This window comes from Haliotis rubra, unplaced genomic scaffold (genome assembly GCF_003918875.1).
Source record: "Haliotis rubra isolate DU_JTF1 unplaced genomic scaffold, ASM391887v1 Scf1874, whole genome shotgun sequence".
In the NCBI taxonomy this organism is placed as follows: domain Eukaryota; kingdom Metazoa; phylum Mollusca; class Gastropoda; order Lepetellida; family Haliotidae; genus Haliotis; species Haliotis rubra.
Window position 1 is genome coordinate 30,720 of NW_025765863.1, and position 6,328 is coordinate 37,047.

A 6,328-nucleotide genomic window follows, 5' to 3' on the forward strand; every position below is an offset into this window, starting at 1 on the left:
TAATGTGAGACTCTGAGCATCAAGCTTATCAGTAATGTGAGACGGTGAGCATCAAGCTTATCGGTAATGTGAGACGGTGAGCATCAAGCTTATCGGTAATGTGAGACTGTGAGCATCAAACTTGTCAGTAATGTGAGACTGTGAGCACCAAGTTTATCGGTAATGTGAGACTGTGAGCATCAAGCTTATTGGTAATGTGAGACTGTGAGCATCAAGCTTATCGGTAATGTGAGACTGTGAGCACCAAGCTTATCGGTAATGTGAGAGTGTGAGCACCAAGCTTATCGGTGATGTGAGACTGTGAGCATCAAGTTTATCGGTAATGTGAGACGCTGAGAACCAAGCCTATGAGTAATGTATGACGGCTTTGTCGGTGAACATCAAGCCTTTCAGTAATATGTGACGGTGGTGTCTGTGAGGATCAAGCCGATCAGTAAGGTGTGACGGCATTATCTGTGAACATCAAGCCTATCAATAACGTGTGACGGTGGTGTCGATGAACATTAAGCCTATCAGTAATGTTTGACGTTGCTGCTTAATATGGCATTACCTTTATAGTTGATGTATGGAAGCATAAGGCAGACTCGTAGAGATAAATGGAGTGTGACTTATATATTCAACGAACCAGTCATCAGAGTTGCAGGATTCAGCAATGTCAAGGCTAACTTCGTTTACGTCGCAGACGGAAGAGTCAACCAATTGAAAGTCAAAATAACCTAAGTAAACGAATCAACCAAGCTAAAAAGTACACCAGAAACCTTTATAAAAGAGATAAAATCCTACTTTGCAACGTATTCCCGACCATCTTTCAGTCATGTTTGTTCAAAATGTAACGCATGGTTTGCCGTTTGGAATTTCTTTGTTTATTGCTCTGGATAAAGCTCTCAGTTTTTTGTCATTGTTGATCATCAGAGGATAAGCTTTGTACGGGTGACAGATGTACACTGCAATACTGTCATATGACATGCAGATCATTATGATTTGGTAACACTCTTTCAGCCTTTCGAACATATTTTGAAATCAATATTTTCTGCAAGCAAGGACTGGGGCCTGAGCACATGGCACCGATGAGTCCTGCCCAAATACTGCCATGACGTGTAGGTCACGTGTACACAAACCAAACCAAAATATACATCTGCTCTTTCCTGGGACCTTCAGCTCCGGACGTGTTAATCTACCTTGACTGTACTTCTGTGTAGGTCACGTGTACACAGCCAGACCAAAATACACATCTGCTCATTCCTGGGACCTTCAACTCCGGACGTGTTAACCTACCTTGAATGTACTTCTGTGTAGGTGACGTGTACACAGCCAGACCAAAATACACATCTGCTCTTTCCTGGGACCTTCAACTCCGGACGTGTTAACCTACCTTGAATGTACTTCTGTGTAGGTCACGTGTACACAGCCAAACCAAAATACGCATCTGCCCTTTCCTGTGACCTTCAACTCCGGACGTGTTAACCAACCCCGAATCTACTCCAGTGTCCTCTCCGTAGCCTGAAAACGTTCCCATTCTTCACTGTCTTAGCAACTGATCCACACGACCCGACAATGTTAAGCAACGAGTCAGCTTTTGTCCCGGTCTTGAAGGTTATCCTGTAAGTTGCTGTTGTCTCTGTTTTTGAGAGAAGGATAGAGTCATCATTTTCCGTCTGGTCGAAGTCATCAGTCAGAATGAGCAAATATTCTCTTGCCATCAAAAAGAGTATGCGTTTCTCCAGGAGGACACCATCTATTAATGTATTTTAGTGCTAACGCTGCTGGGGTTTCTCTGCTTTTTCAGAGTATTCCTATAACTAAATAATGTTTAATGTGACAAAGTATTTTGTGTATTAACTTTTGTATTCATTTGTGCTTAAGCTGACAAAGAAATGTCCAAAGAATCACAATATGAACCGTTTACGACATTTAAGAAGACACGGTTTCCAGCATGTATGTATGGAAAGAAGGAACATTTGTCCAGATCATTTCACATGAATGCAAGATAATTATCAAAAACAAACCAACTCAAAGCCACACGGATTGTTCGGGACGATTCGATCACAACCTGGCATTGTCGTCACATGATCCAAAGGATCGTGTGGAAGGACTGACACGAAACCATGGCAGGGTTCCCCTTGAAGTTGCTGGAAGGACAGAGCTTACTAATGTACAGTGGGCCATCTGGAAAGACGTCACTCTTGTTCCCTCAATGCATCTCCCGGAGCACATAGGGATACCGGGATACTTACGGTCAACCATGAATCTCTCCATGCACCTTTGACTGTACACTGGACCATCAGCGCTTCTTCCCTTTGTCCCTTCATCCTCGCCATCACCACAATTCCCTGAAAATATTGAGTATATTTTTAACGCATACGCCGACATCATATGTACTCAGTAATGTGTTTGTTGCAAGACCTGGACAATATTTTACTGACAGGTTTAAAGCAACACTCAGTCACTCAGTCACTCAGAAAGCATGGTACTTCAAAGGAGTGTGGAAATCAGTTTCTTCTTGATATGGTCAGACAGCATAACATCACAGCTCTTTTGTAGCAATGATATTATGATTAAAATGAGATTTGTATTTGAAACCGGAAACTCATGACTACCCAACTGCACTTCATTTCGTGTGCAAGTATTCGTGGAACATCCACACAGTGGGAAGACATATACAGAGATATTGATGGTGGTGTTCAGATATGTACTTACCAGAGGGAAGACATATACAGAGATATTGACGGTGGTGTTCAGATATGTACTTACCAGAGGGAAGACACATGCAGAGATATTGATGGTGGTGTTCAGATATGTACTTACCAGAGGGAAGACACATGCAGAGATATTGATGGTGGTGTTCAGATATGTACTTACCAGAGGGAAGACATATACAGAGATATTGATGGTGGTGTTCGGATATGTACTTACCAGAGAGAGGACATATACAGAGATATTGATGGTGGTGTTCAGATATGTACTTACCAGAGGGAAAACATATACAGAGACATTGATGGTGGTGTTCAGATATGTACTTACCAGAGGGAAAACATGTACAGAGATATTGATGTTGGTGTTCAGGCATGTACTTACTAGAGGAAAGACATATACAGAGATATTGATGGTGGTGTTCAGATATGTACTTACCAGAGGGAAGACACATGTAGAGTTATTGATGATTGTGTTCAGATATGTACTTACCAGAGGGAAGACACATTTGAGATATTCTGCCTCCATTTATAATGCTCTGTTTTCTGAGTGAAACGAAATCAAAGCTACAGCCTAGCCAAAATATGCACATGCACCAAATCATCTCTGCAGAAGAGTGCTTCATATCTGGACTAGGCTTTCACTGCAATTAGCAAACAAGCCCCGTGCTCTGCCGTTGGTTATAAATAAATATAGTTCTTTCTACTGAAGATATTTCTAGAAGTATGTATGACTATATAAAAGGAATTTTAAAGGTATTGTCACGAAAGCGTGTTGGAAGATGCTAAAGGTCCCATATTGGGGTTTATCATTATATTTAGCGTGTCTTGGTCAGTTTTAGACAAAGTGCTTTTGAATTTCAAGATTATTAGCACCTCTAAACGCACAACCGCCAAAAACGTTTTTGCTATATAATAACAGTCTTTAGTTTAACTAAGTAAATCATGCCTTTTGTAAAAGGAACTCTGCCGGGATCGGGTGGCAAGGGTCGTTTTCTTGGTTCACGCTTGTCATCGTATCCGAGTTGCGTAGATCGATGCTCATGCTGTTGATGACCGGATTGTCAGGTCCAAACACGATAATGTAGAAACCGCCGCCATATAGCTGGATTATTACTAAGTGTGGAGTTAAACAGCACAGCAACTCACTTAAGTTTAATCATCAAAGTTGGCTTTTTCGTCTCCGACATCATCCGCCTTGTTTTAATGCCATGAACTTAATTATAGGCAATTAAAACAAGAACAGTTTTCGGAATACATTTATTTCCATTTATATCAATCATTACATCTCAGCGCACGCCATGGGTCTGTACTCTTGTGATTTTCCTTTATCAAAGTTAAGCCTCCATGGAGTATACAAACCTAATATTTGTTGTTTTTTCTGGTCTGTCATGTATCTTTTTCATAATAGTCACGTTGTAGTGAAGTCGATACTGACGTACTGTTCTAATAGTAAAACATATATTTTTGTAACTTTTATTAGTGGACTCAATGTAGTATGATTCGGTTATTTTTCTCTTTATATGAAGCTTTTGTTTATGTATGTAGGTTTAAGAAACATTCAAGCTGACCTAAATATCCTAAACATCAGCACACGCACAGTGTTGAAGGTCACTGAACACATTTCTTATAAACTGATTGATTGAGTTTGGTTTTACGCCGCTTTTAGCAATATTCCAGCAACATCACGGCGGGGGACACCAGAAATGGGCTTTACACATTGTACCCATGTGGGGATTCGAACCCGGGTCTTCGGTGTGACGAGCCAACGCTTTAACCATTAGGCTACCCCACCGCCCCTTTCTGATAAACACACACACTAAAGAGAAGGAACACGTACCTCAATAAATATTGTAAACAAATGTTGATTGATCAAGTTAATGGTTTGATACAGAGAGATAGGGCATGTTATTTCACTTACCTAAGAATATCAGGTCAGCACGTATTTCATTTCCCTTCCATAATGATATGAATCAGTCGGTGTAAACTTGTGCTGCCAACATGTTCCCGTGTTGACTATGTCTCTCTACACACCACTCACATCATTGTAGTACGGGGCGGTGGGGTAGCCTAGTGGTTAAAGCGTTGGCTCGTCACGCCGACGACCCGGGTTCGATTCCCCACATGGGCACAATGTGTTAAGCCCATTTCTGGTGTCCCCCGCCGTGATATTGCTGGAATATTGCTAAAAGCGGCGTAAAACTAAACTCAGTCAGTCAGTCAGTCATTGTAGTACGACTCTCATTCATATCTTGGTATGGAAACGTTGAAGAACAAGTCGAGTCACCCCTCCTTTTTTCTGATAATTTCATAGTTGTATATGGATTACGTGCAAGCATTGTAGATAGACTTGGTTTCTCAATTAATCATGTTGTGTTAGAATAAATTATTAGAATATGCCTGACTTTGTGTTAGTAAATGCATGATGCTCACAACAGACAGTGTACCGTCGTGACACACACTGAGCACATCATATCCAGATGAACTGTTAACTGAACTGAACTTTTTACACTCGGGGCGTTTTTGATTCTCATAGAAAGACATTCCACCAGTCAGGTGGTTTCATGTTTAAATTAGCCTAGCTTGAGTACATCAAATATGAGTGAAGGGTCAGAAAACAATTAACCAAGTTCTCGGTTCTCGTGTTTCCATGTTAATGTATAAGCTGTCAGTCAGCCAGGAAATATTTCATGCATTGCTGTGTAACACACGAAGACATGATTTAACCTCTACTTTCGGTGTCCGTGTAGTTGTTTTCACATTTGAATTTCTATGAGGACATAAAAAAATATAAAATATTGTTGACCAGAACGTTCATTGTTAGGAACCCTTCCTGTAAAAATCACAAACCTGATACGGAAACATAATACATGTCATAATGGAACTCATCAAATCTCTAGTCCTTCAAGACACAAAAGTGGTAAAAAAAACCTGCCTCATAGCAATTGACTTGGGTCAAATTGGATGTTTGGCAAAATAAGTAAATACCCTATTTCTATGACAGCGCCCCTTTTCAAAGTAGCAGCTCTACAATACAATCGGGTAAGGAGGACAATCTGATCAATCTGTGACAACCCTGTAACCCTAGATAGAGACAACCCTGTGCCCCTAGATACAGTGAAAATAATGTGCCCCTATAGACAGTGACAACCCTGTGCCCCAGGATACATCGACAACCTTGTGCCCTAAATACAGCAACAACCTGTGACAAACCTCTGTCCCTTTATACAGTGACACCCAGTGCCCCTAGATACAGAGACAATCCTGTGCTCCTAGATACAGTGACAATCATGTGCCATAGATACAGTGACAACCGTGAGAGCTAGATACAACAACCCTGTGCTCCTAGATACAGTGACAACCCTGTGCTTATAGATACAATGACAACCCTGTGCTCCTAGATACAGTGACAACCCTGTGCTCCTAGATACAGTGACAACCCTGTGCTCCTAGATAGTGACAACCCTGTGCTCCTAGATAAAGTGCCAACCCTGTACACTAGATACAGTGACAACCCTGTGCTCACTAGATACAGTGACAACCCTGTGTACACTAGATACAGTGACAACCTTGTGCTCCTAGATACAGTGACTAGCTCCTAGATACAGTGACAACCCTGTGCTCCTAGATACAGTGAC